This window comes from Symphalangus syndactylus, chromosome 6 (assembly GCF_028878055.3).
Source record: "Symphalangus syndactylus isolate Jambi chromosome 6, NHGRI_mSymSyn1-v2.1_pri, whole genome shotgun sequence".
NCBI lineage: Eukaryota > Metazoa > Chordata > Mammalia > Primates > Hylobatidae > Symphalangus > Symphalangus syndactylus.
Genome location: NC_072428.2, coordinates 14,254,533 through 14,273,973, shown reverse-complemented (window position 1 = coordinate 14,273,973; position 19,441 = coordinate 14,254,533). Strand labels below are relative to the sequence as shown.

General features: G+C 37.4%; 1 long non-coding RNA gene across 1 annotated transcript; it reads left to right on the top strand.

The window, feature by feature from the left end:
• Window positions 1-4,239: 4,239 nt before the first annotated feature.
• Window positions 4,240-15,100, top strand: LOC129484221 (uncharacterized). The gene is made up of 3 exons (XR_008658376.2): window positions 4,240-4,357; window positions 14,487-14,522; window positions 15,004-15,100. It is a non-coding gene; the product is annotated as an uncharacterized lncRNA (long non-coding RNA).
• The last annotated feature ends 4,341 nt before the right edge of the window (window positions 15,101-19,441 follow it).

Sequence of the window (19,441 nt, the reverse complement as noted above, 5' to 3'; positions counted from 1 at the left end):
TGTTTTTCTTTTTCATCACATTGTCAGGCTGCAAATTTTCCAAACCTTTATGTTCTGATTCCCTTTTAAGCATAAGTTCCAATTTTAGATCATCTCTCTCAAATTCAAGTTTCCCAGATCACTAGGGCACGGGTGAAATGTCACCTGTCTCTTTGCTAAAGCATAACAAGAATGACCTTTGCTCCAGTTCCTAATAAGTTTCTCATCTCCATCTGAGACCACCTTGGCCTGGACTTCATTATTCACATTTCTATCAGCATTTTGGTCAAAACCATTCAACAAGTCTCCAGGAAGGTGCAAACGTTTCCACATCTATCTTCTGCTACGCCCTCCAAACTGTCCCAAAATCTGCCTGTTACCAAGTTCCAAAGTCACTTCCGCATTTTTTGATATCTTTATAGCAGTACCCCACTCTCTATGGTACCGATTTACTATGTTAGTCGGTTTTCACACTGCTATAAAGAACTGCCCAAGACTGGGTAATTTATAAAGAAAGGAGATTTAATGACTCACAGTTCTAAATGGCTGGGTAGGCCTCAGGAAACTTACAATCATGGCAGAAGGCAAAGAGGAAGCAATCTTTCACAGCAGAAGGCAAAGAGGGAAGCAATCTTGGATCTTCTCACATGGTGGCAAGGGAGAGAAGAGTGAGTTGTGAAGGGAGAAGATCCCCTTAGAAAACCATAAGGTCTCATGAGAACTCACTATTACAAGAACAGCACTGGGGAAACCATCCCCAAGATCCAATCACCTCCCACCAGATCTCTCCCTAGACACATAGGGATTATGGGAATTAAAATTCAAGGTGAGATTTGGGTGGGAACACAGCCAAACCATACCAGTAGGCTAGAGAAAATTTGCAACAAATAGAGAAATAATTATCATAATATCCAAATTGATCAAAATAAATGACAAATTAATAGACAGATCTAAAATAATATGTTTGAAATTCACAAAAGAAGTCTAATGGCAATAGACATATAAGAATATAATCACTGCAATAATCATCAGAGCAAAGGAAGGTAATAATGAAATTGCATTTCCACACTTAAAAAGAACACAATAGCACATCTTTGAGAACATGGAGAAATGAGTACTCTCATATATTGCTAAAGTGAATTTCCACAAACTCTTTGTAAAGTATCTGGTGATATTCATTACAATGTAAAACAGATACAACCTTTGATACAGAAATAAGAGTTTTAGGACTCTATCTTATTGAAATAAAAGTATAAGTTTCCAAGCCATAGTATAAAGAAAAGTTATAGGATCCTTATTTGCAAAGTTGAAAAACTGAAAAGAATCTGAATAACATCAATAAATGAATAATTAAATAAACGTTGGTAGTTTTTTGCTGTGAAATAGTATATTGATACTTGAAATAATGTTTTAGAGTTATAGTTACTGACTTGGAAGGATAGCCATGACATAGTACTAAGAAAGAAAATCAAGTTTCAAAGTAGCCTGTAAGATATGATGCTGTTTTGTGGAAAGAAACAACCCTCCTGTGTCTCTATACATATACCTATCTTTTTATGATAAGGGGAGGAAATGAAAATAGGCAGGGGAAGGCTATGCATTTTGTTTACTTGTAGCTTTATGCTATATCAGTAGTTGCAGCAAATAGAGGTTTGTTGTTAATGTTGTTGCTATTTTTTTTTTTACTGTGGAAGAGAAATGTAATATAATAAAAATATGATCAAAAAGGAAAAAAGAAAATAGTCTAGAGAAAATCCTCTCCCCATTTCTAGGATTCCAAAAAGCCCAGACACCATGATGAGAATCAATGGAATAGATGATTCTGTGTCCCTTTCTCCTTATAAAACTCAACTTTATATGATTACTGGTTTAATATTAACTTCTCAAAATTATTCAGATTGATGCCATAAGCCTGCAGCTACTCCATTCTTTTTTAGCAATCTTTCTATGCGGTTGTATTGATTATAAACAGTCCTATAAAGGCACACTTTTCTCAATAATCATTTGATCTTTGTGAACACAAACTCTGTGATTATAGGTTTCCAGTAGACAATATATTGATTTGTCTAAATAGCACCTGCTTTGATGAGAAATGCAAGTTTCCATCTAGCTGGCTTTCATGGAAGCAGTGATTTTTGTAAAATATGACTCCACCATGTTTGTCACAGAGGTAAGCAGAAGACCCCAGCTAAGATAATGAAACCCTTCTTCTAGATATATAGTATTTGGGCCAAAGAGACTATAAGAATAGTCTACTTTCAGTGATAAAATCATAAAATATGAAATTTGTGAGTTGTCAATAACTAGGTTTCCTACCATGTGATTAAAGCACAACTGCAGGGAAAGTGAAAGTAGCAAACCTCCCAAGAAAGGTAAAAATAAAGAGAAAGAGGATCCGGATGACATTTGAGTCCCTGGTAAAGATGCTTCTGAGGCCCAGCACTACTCAGTAAAATCAACTGATTATTTACTCTTCTGGGTATGATGGCCAGCACAAGTTAAGTTACTATCACTTGCAGTTAAGAAAAAAAAAAAAAGAAAATATTAACAGCTATAAATTTTATGTTTCATTTCCTTTGGAATATCCCCAAGAATCTAAGATGGAGTTTGGTTACAGACATTATCTCAACCATACTACTAGCCTGGAATAACGTAGTATGGACAGAGGAAAGGGCAGAGTTCAGAACTATCATCAGCGAAGGAAGCTCGGGCACTGTGCAGAGAAAGTTCTATGTGAAAATAAAAGAACAGGAAGATGAAAAACATTTTTAAGATGAAGGGAATCTAAGCTGCACCGGGTAAAATTATAGCAAAGAAACCTGATATTCTATACAAAAAAAAGAAAAAGGAAAATATTAAAGAAAACACTTGTGCAAGACTAAACTCAGTAATGTGGACTAGTTTAATGCTGAAAAAAACTCCTAAAGAGGCAAAGATTTTGGACAGTTAATTATGTTGGCTTGTTACTGTCTTTATCCTAGGAAATATTTGGCTAAGATTACAGATGCTATTTTTTTTGTATGTTAAAAACAGTCCAACTATTTTCTTTTTATCTGTAGTGTGTTTGGATCAACGTTTAGTTGTATATTCCCAAAAAGATCAAGAATATTTTATTATGTTCTTCAATAATACTGATGCTGGACATAGACCTATTTATATATCCATTCAGCAAACACTGATTAAACACCTATCTTGTGGCAGATATTGTTCTAGTTATTACTTGGGATGTAATGGGAAACAAACCAAATCAAGCAAAAGTTTTTTTCCCTAAGGGAGTTTATTATCTGGCAGACGGAGATTAAAAGCAAGCAATAAACATAATAAATGAGTAAAACTGATAGCATGTTTAATGACTGTAAGCATTTTTGAAAAAAATAAGTTAAGCAAAATAAGGAAAATGAAGAGGGTCTAGTGTGTGGAGGGCAAGGAAGGTCCATTGTTAAGTAAGGTGGTTTGAAGAGGCCTCATTGAGAAGGTGGCATTTGACAAAAGAAAGTGAATGAAAGGGCTAAGCAGACCTCGAAGGCAAAACAGTTCTGGGAAGTATGTGTCCTGGGATAGAGTTATAACTGAAGTTTTTATAGAGAAGGTAATGACCAAAAGGAAGAGTGACAAGTAATGAAGTCAGAAAGGTAATAGATGTGTAGAAAACTAAGATAAACAGTTTGGCTTATACTTTGAACTTTGAAGAGAAGAGTGACATTTTCTTGTAAATTTTAGTATCAGTTAATTTATTTTTTCATTAGTGCTGGTTAGAATTGTGTTAGAGATTGCATTCAAAATATAGATCAATTTGGAGACTACTGTCATCTTAATAGTACTAATTCTTCTAATCCATGACCATGGGATACCTTTTCATTTATTTGATTCATATTTAACACTTTTATGTAAGTTTCAGACAACACGTTTTAGAATCCTTTTGTGAAACCTGTTAAGTATTTTATTCTTTTTGATGCCATGGTAAAGACAAATGTTTCCCGAGTTCAAGTGATTCTCCTGCCTCAGCCTCCCAAGTAGCTGGGATTACAGGCACCCACCACCACACCCAGCTAATTTTGTATTTTTTGTAGAGATGGGGTTTTGCCATGTGGGTCAGGCTGGTCTCGAATTGCTGACCTCAGGTGATCCGCCCACCTCTGCCTCCCAAAGTGCTAGGACTACAGGTGTGAGCCACTGTGGCCAGCTGATTATTTAGAAGTGTGTTTTTAAATTTCCACATACTTGTGAATTTTCCAAATTTCCTTTTGTACAGACCCTTGAACAACATGGTTTGAACTTCATGGATTCATTTATATGCAGAGTTTCTTCTACCTCTGCCACCCATGTGACAACAAAGTGATCCCTCCTCTTCCTCCTCTTCTTCATCAGCCTACTCAAGGTGAGGACAATGAGAACAAAGGACTTTATGATAATCCACTTCCACTTAATGAATAGTAAATATATTTTCTCTTTCTTGTGATTTTTTTAGTAACTTTTTTTCTAGCTTACTTTATCATAAGAAGTATATAATACATATAACACAAAAAATATGTGTCAATCAACTGTTTATGTTATGGATAAGGTTTCCAGTCAACAGAAGGCTATTGGTAGGTATGGTCTGGGGAATCAAAACTTATACACAAATTTTTCACTGACTGGGGGGTCAGTACACATAACACCCACATTGTTCAAGAGCCAACTGTATTTGATTTCATTTCCTTATTGGATTAGAATATACTAAGTATGATTTCAGTCCTTTCACATTTGGGGTCTAACATATGCTCTATTCAGGAAAATTTTCCCTGTGTGCTTGAAAAGAAAGTTATTCTGCTGATGTTAGGTAGAGTATTCTATAGATAATACGTACAGCTAAGTTGTAGTTTTGTTGTATTTTAAAATTTCCAACTTTTATTTTGGTTCGAGGGTGCATGTGCAGGTTTATTACATGGGTAAATACCATGTCATGGGGGTTTGGTATACAGATTATTTTGTCACCCAAATAAGAAGCATAGTACTCAATAGGTAGTTTTTCAATCCTCATCCTCCTCCACCCTTCATCCTCAAGTAGGACCCAGTGTCTATTGTTCCCTTTTTTTGTATCCACGTGTACTCAAGGTCTAGCTCCCACTTGTAAGTGAAAATATGTTGTAATTCATTTGCTGTTTCTGTGGTAACTTACATGGAATAATGGCCTTCATCTCTATCCATGTTGCTGCAAAGAACATGATCTCATTCTTTTTTATAGCTGCATTGTATTCCATCATGTATATTTACCAAATTTCCTTCATTTAGTTCATTGTTGATAGGCATCTAGGTTGATTCCGTGTCTTTGTATTGTGAATTGTCATGCAATAAACATATACATGTATGTGCCTTTATGGTAAGAATGATTTCCATTTCTTTGAGTATATGCCCAGTAATGGGATTCCTGTGTCAAACAGTAGTTCTATTTTAAGTTCCTTGAGAAATGACCAAACTGCTTTCCACAGTGGCTGAACTATTTTACATGCCCACTTGCTGTGTATAAGCATTCCCTTTTATGTACAACCAGACAAACATCTGTTATTTTTTGATTTTTTAATAATACCCATTCTGATTGGTGTGAGATGGTATCTTATTGTGGTTTTGATTTGCGTTTCTCTAATGATTAGTGGTGTTGTGCATTGTTTCATATGCTTTCTAGCTGTCTGTATGTCTTCTGAGACATGTCAGCTCATGACATTTGTCTATTTTTTAGTAAGATTGTTTTTTGTTTGTTAATCGGTTTTAGTTCCTTATAGTTTCTGGATTTGACCATTACTGGATGCTTAGTTTGCAAATATTTCATCTCTTTCTATAGGTTTTCTATTGACTCTGCTGACGTTTCTTTTGCTATGTAGGAGCACTTCAATTTAATTAAGTCCTATTTATCAATTTTGTTTTTGTTGCAATTGCTTTTGGAGTCTTCAGAATGAAATTTTTGCCAGGTCGTATGTCCAGAATGGTGTTTCCTACATTATCTTCCAGGGTTTTTTATAATTTTGGGTTTTAAATTTAAGTTTTTAATCCATCTTGAGTTGATTTTTTTATATAGTGAAAGGAAGGTGTCCAGTTTCATTCTTCTGCATGTGGCTAGGCAGTTACAACAGCACCATTTATTAAATAGTGAGTTCTTCCCCTATTGCTGTTTTTGTACTATGTCAAAGATCAGATGGTTGTAGGTGTATGGCTTTATTTCTAGGTTATCTAACCTGTTCCATTGGTCTGTCTGTCTGAATTTGTATCCGCACCATGCTGTTTTGGTTACTGTAGTCTTGTAGTCTAGTTTGAAGTCAGGAAATGTAATGCCTCCAGCTTTGTTCTTTTTGCTTGGAATTGCCTTAGCTATTTGGGCTCTTCTTTATTTCCATATGAATTTTAGAATACTTTTTTTTTCTGATTCTGTGAAGAATGTCATTGGTAGTTTCATAGGAATAGCACTGAAAATTTAGATTGCTTTGGGAAGTATGGCCATTTTAACAATATTGATATTTCCTATCCATGAGCATGAAATGATTTTTTACTTCTTCATGTCATCTCTGATTTCTTTGAGCAGTGTTTGGTAATTCTTGTTGTAGAGGTCTTTCGCCTCCAGGGTTACCTGTATTCTTAGGTATTTTATAATTTTTTTGGCTATTGTTAATGGGATTGTATTATTGATTTGGCTCTCAGTTTGGACATCGTTGGTGTATAAAAATGCTACTAAGTTTTGTACATTGATTTTGTATCCTGAAACTTTGCTGAAGTTATTTCTCAGATATAAGAACTTTTGGGAAGAAATTACAGAATTTTCTAGATAATTTGATTTCCTCTCTTCCTGTATGGATGTATTTTTTTTTCTCTCGCCTAATTGTTTTAGCTAGGACTTCCAGTAATATGTTGAATAGGACTGGTGAGGATCAGCATCCTTGTCTTGTTCTAGTTTTCAAAAGGAATGCTTTCAGGTGTTGCCCATTCAGTGTGATGTTGGCTGTAGGTTCATCACAGATATCTCTTATTACATTGAGGCATGTTCCTTCAATACCTAGTTTGTTGAAAATTTTTAACATGAAGCTGAATTTATCAAAAGCCTTTTCTGCATCTATTGAGATAATCACGTGGTTTTTGCCTTTAGTTCCATTTGATGAATCATATTTATTAATTTGTATATTTTGAAGCAATACTGCATCCCAGTGATAAGCCTAATTAATTGTATTGGATTAGCTTTTTTAAGTGCTGCTTGATTTGGTATGTGAGTATTTATTTTTTGAAGATTTTTGGATCTATGTTCATCACAGATATTGGCCTTAAGTTTTCTTTTTTTGTTGTGTCTCTGCCAGGATTTGAAATTAGTATGATGCTGGCCTGTTAGAATGAGTTAGGAAGGAATCCCTCCTCCTCAATTTTTTGAAATAATTTTAGTAGGAATGGTACCAGTATTCCTTATATATCTGGTATAATTTGGCTGTGAATTCATCTGGTCCTCGGATTTTTCTAGTTCATAGGCTTTCTATGTCTGATTCAATTTTGGAACTCATTATTGGTCTGTTCAGGGATTCAATATATTTCTCGTTTAATGTGGGGAGGTTGTGTCTTTCCAGGAATTTATCCATTTCTTCTACATTTTCTAGTTGTATGCACAAAGGTGTTTGTAGTAGTTGCTGGTGAGGGTGGGGGTGTTGTATGTCTGTGTGGTTGGTGGTAATGTCCCTTTTGTCATTTCTGATTGTGTTTATTTGGGTCTTTTCTGTTGTTTTCTTTATTGGTCTGGTTAATTGTCCAACAATCTTATTTATTCTTTCAAAAAAACAAGCTACAGATTTTTTTTTTATCTTTTGTATGGTTTTTGGGGTCTCGCTTTACTTTAGTTCAGCTCTGATTTTGGTTATTTCTTATCTTCTGCTACCTTCGGGGTTGGTTTGTTTTTGTTTGTCTAGTTCCTTGAGGTGTGATGTTAGGTTGTTAACTTGTGATCTACATAAAGTGGACCTAATAGACATCTACAGAACTCTCCACCCCAAATCAACAGAATATACATTTTTTTCAGCACCACACCACACCTATTCCAAAATTGACCACATAGTTGGAAGTAAAGCTCTTCTCAGCAAATGTAAAAGAACAGAGATTATAACAAACTGTCTCTCAGACCACAGTGCAATCAAACTAGAACTCAGGATTAAGAAACTCAGTCAAAACCGCTCAACTACATGGAAACTGAACAACCTGCTCCTGAATGACTATTGGGTACATAATGAAATGAAGGCAGAAATAAAGATGTTCTTTGAAACCAACGAGAACAAAGACACAACATACCAGAATCTCTGGGACACGTTCAAAGCAGTGTGTAGAGGAAAATTTATAGCACTAAATGCCCACAAGAGAAAGCAGGAAAGATCCAAAATTGACACCCTAACATCACAATTAAAAGAACTAGAAAAGCAAGAGCAAACACATTCAAAAGCTAGCAGAAGGCTAGAAATAACTAAAATCAGAGCAGAACTGAAGGAAATAGAGACACAAAAACCCTTCAAAAAATTAATGAATCCAGGAGCTGGTTTTTTGAAAAGATAAACAAAATTGATGGACTGCTAGCAAGACTAATAAAGAAGAAAAGAGAGAAGAATCAAATAGATGCAATAAAAAACGAAAAAGCGGATATCACCACCGATCCCACAGAAATACAATCTACCATCAGAGAATACTACAAACACCTCTATGCAAATAAACTAGAAAATCTGGAAGAAATGGATAAATTCCTCGACAAATACACCCTCCCAAGACTAAACCAGGAAGAAGTTGAATCTCTGAATAGACCAATAACAGGTTCTGAAATTGTGGCAATAATCAATAGCTTACCAACCAAAAAGAGTCCAGGACCTGATGGATTCACAGCTGAATTCTACCAGAGGTACAAGGAGGAACTGGTACCATTCCTTCTGAAACTATTCCAATCGATAGAAAAAGAGGGAATCCTCCCTAACACATTTTATGAAGCCAGCATCGTCTTGATACCAAAACCTGGCAGAGACATAACCAAAAAAGAGAATTTCAGACCAATATCCTTGATGAACATTGATGCAAAAATCCTCAATAAAATACTGGCAAACCGAATCCAGCAGCACATCAAAAAGCTTATCCACCATGATCAAGTGGGCTTCATCCCTGGGATGCAAGGCTGGTTCAACATACGCAAATCAATAAATGTAATCCAGCATATAAACAGAACCAAAGACAAAAACCACATGATTATCTCAATAGATGCAGAAAAGGCCTTTGACAAAATTCAACAACCCTTCATGCTAAAAACTCTCAATAAATTAGGTATTGATGGGACGTATCTCAAAATAATAAGAGCTATCTACAACAAACCCACAGCCAATATCATACTGAATGGGCAAAAACTGGAAGCATTCCCTCTGAAAACTGGCACAAGACAGGGATGCCCTCTCTCACCGCTACTATTCAACATAGTGCTGGAAGTTCTGGCCAGAGCAATCAGGCAGGAGAAGGAAATAAAGGGTATTCAATTAGGAAAAGAGGAAGTCAAATTGTCCCTGTTTGCAGATGACATGATTGTATATCTAGAAAACCCCATTGTCTCAGCCCAAAATCTCCTTAAGCTTTCTAACTTTTTGATGTTGGCATTCAACATTATAAACTTCCTCCTTAACAATGCTTTAGCTGTGTCCCAGAGATTCCAGTATGTCTTATCTTCATTTTTATTAGGGTTAAAGAACTTCTTGGCCAGGCACTGTGGCTCATGCCTGTAATCTCAGCACTTCGGGAAGCCGAGGCAGGCAGATCAAGAGGTCAGGAGGTTGAGACCATCCTGACCAACATGGTGAAACTCCGTCTCTACTAAAAATACAAAAATTAGCTGGGCATGGTAGTGTGTGTCTGTAGTCCAGCTACTCAGGAGGCTGAGGCAGGAGAATCACTTGAACCCTGGAGTCAGAAGTTGCAGTGAGCTGAGATCGCACCACTGCAATCCAGCCTGGTGAGACTCCATCTCAAAAAAAAAAAAAAAAGAAGAAGAAGAAAGAATTTCTGGATTTCTGCCTTAATTTCATTATTTACCCACAAGTCATTCAGGAACAGGTTGTTTAATTTGCACGTGATTGTATGGTTTTCACAGATATTCTTAGTATTGATTTCTATTTTTATTGCACTGTGGTTTTAGAATGTGGCTGGTATTACTTTGTTCTTTTTTTTAATTTGTTGAGAATTGTTGTATGGCTGACCATGTGGTCAACTTTGGAGTATATGCTATGTGCAGATGAGAAGGATATATATTTTGTTGTTTGATGGAGTGTTCTTTAGATGCTTGTTAGGTCCATTTGGTCAAGTGTCAAGTTTTCATCCTGAATATCTTTGTTTTCTGCCTCAAAAATCTGTCCTATATAGTGGTGGTAAATTCTCCCATTATTATTGTGTGCTTATCTAAGTCACTTTGTAGGTCTCTGAGAACTTGTTTTATGAATATGGGTGTGCCAGTGTTAGGTGCATAGATATGAATAGATAGTTAAGTCTTCTTATTGAACAGAACCTTTTATCATTATGGAATGTCCTCCATTGTCTTTTTTAACTGTTACTGGTTTAAAGTCTGTTTTTTCTTAAATTAGGATACCAACTCCCTGCTCTTGTTTGTTTTCCCTTTGCTTAGTTGATTTTTCTCCATCCCTTTACTTTGAACCTATGGGTATCATTGCACATGAGATGCATCTCTTTAAGACAGCATACCATTGGGTCTTATTTCTTTGTCCAGCTTTCCACTATGTGCCTTTTATGTGGGGTGTTTAGCCCATTTACATTCAATGTTAACATTGATATGTATGGATTTGATCCTGTCATCATGTTGTTAGCTGGTTGTTATGCAGACTTGATTGTGTAGTTTATTTACAGTGTCAATGGTCTATGTATTTCAGTGTGTTTTTGTCGTGGTCAGTAACACTCTTTATTTCCATGTAGAGCACTCCCTTAAGGACCTCTCATAAGGCAGGTCTCACGGTAATACATTTCCTTAGCTTTTGTTTGTCTGAAAAGAATTGTATGTTTCCTTCACCCATGAAGCTTAGTTTGAATGGATATAAAGTTCTTGGTTGGAATTCCTTTTCTTTAAAAATGCTGAATACAAATCCTTCAACCTCATCTGGCTTGTAGGGTTTCTGATGAAAGTTTTGCTGCTAGCCTGATGGAATTCCCTTTGTAGGAAATTCTCTCTTCTCTCTACCTGCCTTAAATATTTTTTCTTTCAGGTTGCCCCTGGAGAATTTGATGACTCTATGTCTTGAGGATGAATGTCTTGTATGTAGTATCTCACAGGGGTTTTCTGACTTTCCTGAATTAGCTTGTTGACCTCTCTAGCAAGTTTGGAAATATTTTGATGAAAAATATCCTCAAATATGTTTTCCAAGTTGCTTGCACTCTCTCTGTCTTTCAAGGATGCCAATGAGTCACAGATTTGACTACTTTACATAGTCCTATATTTTTCAGAGAATTTATTCATTCTTTTTTATTCTTTTTCTCTGACTGAGTTGATTTGAAAAACCAGTCTTGGGGTTCTGAAATTCTTTTCTTTGCTTGACCTATTCTGCTGTTGACATTTTCAATTGTATTATAAAATTATTGCAGTGAGTTTTTTAGTTCTATAAAATCAGTTTGCTTCTTTCTTAAAATGGCTATTTCATCTTTCAGCTCTTATACCGTTTTATTGAATTCCTTAGATTCCTTGGATTGGGCTTTGACTTTCTCCTAAATCTTGATGATCTTCTTTGCTATCCCAATTCTGAATTTTATGTCTTTCATTTCAGCCATTTTTAGCCTGGTTAAGAACCACTGCTGAGGAGCTAGTGCAGCTGTTTGGAGTGAAAAAAACACTCTGGGTGGCTGGGTGTGGTGGCTTATGCCTGTAATGCCAGCACTTTGGGAGGCAGAGGTGGGCAGATCACGAGGTCAGGAGATGGAGACCATCCTGGCTAACGCAGTGAAACCCCGTCTGTACCAAAAATACAAAAAAATTAGCCTGCAAGGTGGTGGGTGCCTGTAGTTCCAGCCATAAAGTGCTTTATTTCAGTGAAAAAGTGGACATTTTCTACTATAGGAAAAAACACAGCATAGTTTAAATAGGATTTTGATACTATCTGTGATTTCAAGCCTCCACTTGGAGTCTTAGAATGTATCTCTGTGGATAAGGATGAACTACTGTGTGTGTGAGTGTGTGTGTATACATATATATACATATATATGTATGTGTGTATACATATATATATGTTAGTATGAGTGATGGTGTCTCATCTGACACAGCTCTGGGGCACTTTTTCTCCATTCTGTTTTCTCTCTGATCTTCAGAATGCATAATCTCAATTGTCATATCTTCCAGTTCACTGATTCTTTCTTTGATCAGCTCAAATGTGCTGTTTAACTCCTCTAGTGAATTTTTTTTTCTCTTCAATGATTACTTTTCATTCCAGAAATTCTATTTGGCTCTTTTTATTGTTTCTATCTATTTATGGATATTCTTTAGTTAGAGAAGCATTTCTTACACTTTCCTTTACGTGTTCAGATTGTTTTATTCTTTGAACATATTTATAATAGATAATTTAAATTCACTACAGTAAGTAAAACATCTGAATTTCTTCAGGGACAATTTCTATTGTCTGCTTTTTATTTCTGTGTGAATAGGCCACACTTTCCTGTTTCTTCATATACCTATTAAATTTGTTTTTTAAAACTGGATATTTTAAATAATATTTGTGGCAACTCTGGAAAATCAGACCTACTCCCCCAAACCACAGTTTTTTATTATTGCCGTTTATTGTTTCCATTGTTGTTGCTGTTATTGTTGCTGCTGCTACTACTATTGTTTGTTTAAGGAATTTCTTTATCCAACTCTGCAAACTCTATATACTTTGTTATCTTTTACCCCTGACTGGAGTCTCTGCTTGGTTAGCTCAGTGGTTAGCTAATGATTGAATAGAGATGTTCTTAAATACCTTGAATCAGTAAGTCCCCCATCATTTGCTATGGGACTGTGTGTGTGTGGTGGAGTACAAAGTCAACACTGAATGTTTACTTCCTGCTTGCAGAGACCCTCAAGTTCAGCAAGAGGTGAAAGGTAAATGTCTTCCCAGGTTTTTGCTGCTGTTGTTGTTGCTGTTGTTTTAATCCAGAGGTCTCACAGCTACCAGGAGTTATGTATACAGTCCTGTACAGGCACATGCCTTCTAAATTCCAGGAATATGTCAGAGCTTTCCAATGCCTCGTAGAAGCATCTCATTTCCCAGATTTTCCTTTAAAGTTTTTGGTCAGTCTCTTATTTGCCTCAACTGGTATCCCCACCCTAGACAGCTTTAATGTTAAACAATTGGCCAATGATCCTCATCAAATGCCCTGGGAAAAGGACTTTTCCACTGAATGATCTCTGAGTCAGATCAAACAAAGACAAACCTTGTAAAAAGAAGCTTTTCTAGGGAGCTGTCAGGCGGGTCAAAGAGTCACAATTCCCTGGGATAGGTCTTTTTCAGAAAGATCCAACATTTTCTGACCCCTGAAGTAACTGTTAGGCATCTGGACTTTTTCACTGCCATCGTTATAAGCCTGCTAGTTTTCCACACTGCTGGGGACCTGGGGATTAGGAGATTGGAATAGAATAAGTCAAAACACCACATTCTCACTGTTCTTACTAATCTCCAGCCATTTTTCTTAAAGAGTCCTCAAATTTTTGCAAGCTTTTGGCTAATTTCCAGAGTTCTGAAAAAGTTTGACTTCAATAATTCTTGCCACTGTTGCTTTTATAAAGGAGTAGATTTTTGAAGGTCTTTACTTTGCCATTCAGGAATTTTTTTCTCCTAAATATTTTTTAACGCAGTAGTCTAACCATCCAACTTTTTAAAAAAGATATGCAAAAGCTTCTTTAATTTCTAGATAAGGTCCCAAAAATGACCTACAAAGTCTTATGAAATCCATTCTTACCTACCCCTTAGACTTGCTGAGGCTCAGGAAATAATACCCCAAAATATGGCACCTTGGTACACTGAGTAATTTGAACTGAAAAACGTTAGAAGGTCGTCAGAAGCAAAGTGTCTTTCTCACCTCCTGCCCTTCTTTTCTGCTGCTTTCCTTCCATTTCTAAGGCAAGCCCTAGAAACTAGAATCCCTCTTCCCCAAAGTGGGTCTTAGAAACCAGAATCCTTCTCCCCCAAAGCCAGCCATAAAACCTAGAAATATTGCTCTAATCTTCCCCTGCTTTTCTGTATAAGACCCGGTTGTAAAGAAATGTTTTGAGTTACCTTGTCTGAAAGTAGATTATAAAACCCTCATTCCAGAAGGGGTCCTGCCCCATAACTGGGCGGAAGAAATGTCACAACAAGACCAAGAAGGATTCAAACAGCTAGACCTTGCTAGGTTTCCCCACTCAGTCTATTACTATTAGATCATTCCCTTTTTGTCCAATCACATTTCTACATGGCTGTACAATCTGGATTGATTAAATGTGTTCTACTTTTCTCTTGTTAACTTGTCTTTTGTTATAGGAATACCAGCCATGACCCATAGGATGAAGAAAACAGGTACTACACCCTCTCCACCCCTACACCCTCAAACTTTATCATTCTCCCCCTAGGCCTCCTTCTGATACCTATAATAAGCCATCTTCCTACCGGCCTTTTGCACAGTTTATTATTTCTCTTACTCCCTCTTCCCACCATTCCTCTCACCAGGCTGATTCCTATCAACTCTCAGATGTCCCTGTAAATATCATTTCCTACGGGAGCCTTTTCTGACTCAAAGGCAAGATTCAATCTTCATCAAATGCTCTCATGGTACCCTGTGTTTCTCCTTCATAGCCTTTATCGTAACTGTAATGAAATGCAATTTGTGTCAAGCATTTGCTGAATATTAACAATTGTGATGGCAGAGATTTAATCTGGCTCAGAGGAAAATGGCAAATAAATGTTTATTGAAATGAATAAATGAGTGAATGAATGAATGCAAGAATAGAAGAAATGCATTATGCAAATATCTGGCTACCAAAGTTGTTCTGTCTTGCAGAAAGTCAGTAAAGAGAGAGATAGACATCACTGAAGTACCCCCAAAACCCCATACAGATAAAAGTCCCTCGTTTTATACATGAGCATACCATCTGCAGGTGAGCAAGGTTGTTTCGCCCCAGCTGCCAATCCAGGCTGCAAATTGCATGAGAAAACTTCATCCATACCCAGGCAAGAGCCCCAGAAATTCTGTAATCATTTGCATTTAATGCAGCCCAGGAGCATAAGTGTTTTTAAAAAGCTCTGTAAATAATTCTAATATGCAGTCAGGTTTGAGAACCACTATAGGTTAAAAAGTATCTTGTCTCAAGCCTGTTTCTGTCAATCCTCCAGTGTCCTTACAGCAAGGAAGTATAATAAGGTTTGGGAAAATCTTATTAATGATCATCTTGAAAAATATAGAAGGGTAACTATGACTTGTTGTGTCTCTCAATCAAAAAACTAAAGCAAAGGTAATTTTCACATTTGATGTAACAGAAAAAGGTTGTTCCTGAGGAAGAGACAATATGTTTTCTGCTAATAAACTCCAGGGTGGCTTTGTGGCTGTCTTGATTAATTGGTGACGATGAAATAAGCAGTGCTCAGGGATACATGAGACAGCAAAGGATCGTAAGTGACAACTTGCTGTTAAAATTCATCGGCCCCTGCAAAGCGCCTTGATTAATAAAGTCACTGCCTGTTTCTGCGCTAAGGAGGGGGCCCCTATAGAAGGAAGGGAAAACAAATTTGCAAGGATGCTCTCGCTAAAGAAGTTCGGCACCCGTTTGCATTTAATCTCTCTGCTGTTGCATTAGGCAAGTACCTTCTCCCTCTCAATTGTTCACTAGTGCTGTCATTAATCACAGCCCACTGTAAAGGAAAGTAGGGAGGAGGCAGGGGAGACAGAACTCTCCTTCTTGGCTTGTAGCTGGGGAGAATGATTGGTAAGCAGGGGACCCAGGAGTGGAACTGCTGGGTTATGACCAACCAGAGGAACTTAAAATAGGATTTGCAGAGTTGAGCCTCAGCAGGCCACAGCTGGATGCTCTTCTGCCTGCCACAGCCACTGTGAAAGTTCTTGGTGCAACATCGCCATCTACAGCTAACTGTGAGAACTGCTTTGAGGGAGTTGCTGAGCTCGGGAAACTGCCCTGAAATGAGATCAAGGTAATCCCAGAGGTTTTGCACTAGCCAGGGAAGTAGGACAACATTGGTTTTCATGGCACAGGGCTACCTTCCTCGGTGTTTGGACCTACAGCTTGTTATCCTGCATGATGTAAGCTAGTGCCAACGTAAGAACATCATGAATAATGGATTCCCATGAGAGTTCATGAATGACCCATTTGTCCCTAGAGAAAACAAAACAAAAACAACAGCTTACCCAAGCTTAGAAGTCTACCCAGTCAGAGAGGTCTGCTGCACTGCATTAGACCTTTCTTTGAAAACAGTCTTTAAGGGTTTCTAAGAGCAGTTTTTTCTAAAATCAGTGATAAAATATTTCTAAACTCAATATAAGGAAAACTGTTTTAATGTCATATGGTTATATTTTTGAAGCACATTTTCCAAGATGCTTTCTGATACATGATGAATGAGAACCCAGAATTTGTATAGCTCAAAACTCTAATGTGTCAGAAATGGAAGGGTCTGCTGGGAGTGTCTATACTTCAATGTTTCTGCAGTGCCCTAGTTTACAAATATGATCTCATTTAATACACACAAAAACCTGTGTATGTGCTGGTATCCCCATTGCATAGATGAGACTAATTCAGAGGAGAGGCCTTAAAGAATATCTAAGCAGTCCTCTCAAGGTCCCACAGCTACAAATTAGCCTCAACCTTTTGTTCTCCCAGTGAACGTAACTAACTGCCCTCCCAGTCTCCATGAACCCTACCATTCCTCTGTGAGGACAATGGGTTCAGTTCACCAGTAGAGGATGTCACCTCAGCTCTGCTAATGTGAGCTGTGTGACCTTGAGCAGGTCGCTTTATCTCTCTGAGACTTCTTTTTTTTCATCTGTACATTGACAAGATTGGATGAAAGAAAACAGTTTTGGGATGCTTGAATATAAGTTGAAAACAAAGAAATACATTGAAGCTGGAGGTCTCTTAGGTCACAAATTGTAAGTGGCTCAGTTGCTGAATGAAATTCAAGTCAACTGGACTATTCTACTCTTGATGACAGTACGAGGCTGGTCATTAATGGACTTAGCCCCTCACCTGATTCATTTCTCTGCTTTGCTATGGGCAGGATTCCAATAATTGACAGACGGAAGTGTTTTTACACCCTTGCCTTTGAAATGCAGTAGAGGAGAGAGCTTGGGTTTTGAATTTGATATGGTAAAGAGCCTGTCTGCCTTTCTACCTCACTGGCATTCAAAGAATACTACCCCACATGAGTGCACATTGTCAACACATAGCCCATTTCTAAGAGGGTTATGCATCAGGACCAGGATATGAGGAGCAACTACTCCCTGGAAACGTTTAAGCAAAGAAAAAAGGTATATTCCAGGAATATTAAATAAAATTTTTTTACAGTATTTTAATAAAGCCACCTTGGAATAGGACATGGGTGACAGCATTTCCCCAGACAGGGTGTTAAATATAGCATTCAAACCAGAAAATTACTAATTGATTTGCCCTGTGAAAAGATAAATGTCTATTCAACTGTGTTCTATCCCAGTGCAGACCTTATTGTTTTTTAGCAAAACAGTCTGAGTGAGTCTCCCTAATGAGGCAACACAGCATGAAAACGCTGCAAGCACATGGCACAGGACAGGACGAGAGCCTTTGCCAACCAAATGCAATACCCCGGAAGGCTGCCCACAGCTCCCGGAAGCAGGGTATGCATGCCAGCTCAACAAGGTGGCCGCACTACTCCAGACAACAAAAGAACAACAGCAGATACACCACCCTGGAGCAAATACACATGATAAATGAAAACTTGATCTCAGGAGGGAACAGAGATAAAAGCTTCCAATTCACTGCACCAAGAGCCTCTGAAATCACTACTGTTTTGGCTTTGGCTTAAAGACAGTTTTCATAATGACAGGTGACTGCCATCTGTAAGACCCTGCCAGACTGCATATGCCTAATAATGCTCTCTCATTTTGTCCAGTGTTTTACAGCTCACATAGGGATACTGTGTGTCCAAGCTCATTTGATTCTCTTAACAACCCTATTAAACAGGTGGTACAGGTACCCACTGTCCTGGCTGCATTTTTTTTTTCAGAGAGATGCTCTCAAGTATTCTATCTTACATCTATTTATTCACTCAACAAGCATATATGGAGGGCCCACTCTGTTCTAGGCACTGGGAGGAGGTGGAGAAGCACAGAGAAGTAAGGGAGACAGCAGAGGTGGGTCTAATACAGTCTACATGACAATGGTTTCAAGGAACTCCTAAATCTCAGAGGGATGGAGAGGGACTAACAGATAACTCCAACTCAGTATGGACAGGGCAGAGAAGCAGGGATTCACAGTTCCTAGGGGAACTGCAGAGGAGTGGTGACGACTTACAGGAGTTTCCTGAATTGCAAGAGGACTTATTTAATTTTACAGTTCATTCTGATTCTTAAAAAAAATCTAAGAGTGATGCAATGATATGCACTTTGGGGCCACAGATCAGCTGACAACATTATGAGATATTTTATTATTGATTATTTTCCTGCAGCTAACAACAAAACCCCTAGGTAAGACAAGCAAGCTCTTTGCCTTTCTTTTACTCAAGCTCACAACAGTTGAATAGCTTGCTCCAGGTAACAGATCAGGAATTCGAATTTACTAGGGAATTGCTCCATACTGAGTTCTAATCTGCATTCTACTCCAGTGCTTCTCAAATTTAATGACTATACAAACCTCTTAGGGATTTTGCTAAATTATAGATTCAGGTCCAGAAAGCCCTAAGTGGGGGCTGGAATTCAGCATTTCTAACAAGCAGACGAGTGATACAAATGCTGTTGGTGCACAGACCTCACTTTGACTAGCAAGGGTCCAGAGTGATGCCCTGGCCCTAAAAGTGGCTATTATCAAAAAGGGGGTAAAAATCAGAGTACATGAATTCTAGCAATGGTGAATAGGTTTTTCAGAAATTAGGACAGAAAATGTAGAAAATTAGGGGAAAACAATCTTAAAATTTAAGGACAGGCCAAAGGTTTTGAAGACCTAATACAGCTGAAGGCCCTTAGACAAGGTCTGGCACTGTGGTGTCAAACCTGGAGTTCTCAAATCTCCAAGGATCCAAGAAGTCATCAGTGAGGATCCTTGAACTATTTTATATATTCAAAAAAATAGCTATTTGAAATTGAATATTTACATAAACAAGGCCTCTTTTGTTAATAAAAACATGGACTCATTAACCAGATTTACTACTGCTTTGTCTTTCTATTGTCGGCCTAATATTTATTATTATTATATACATCTTTGATTAATTAAAAAGAAGAAAACAAATTAGGTATTAACAAA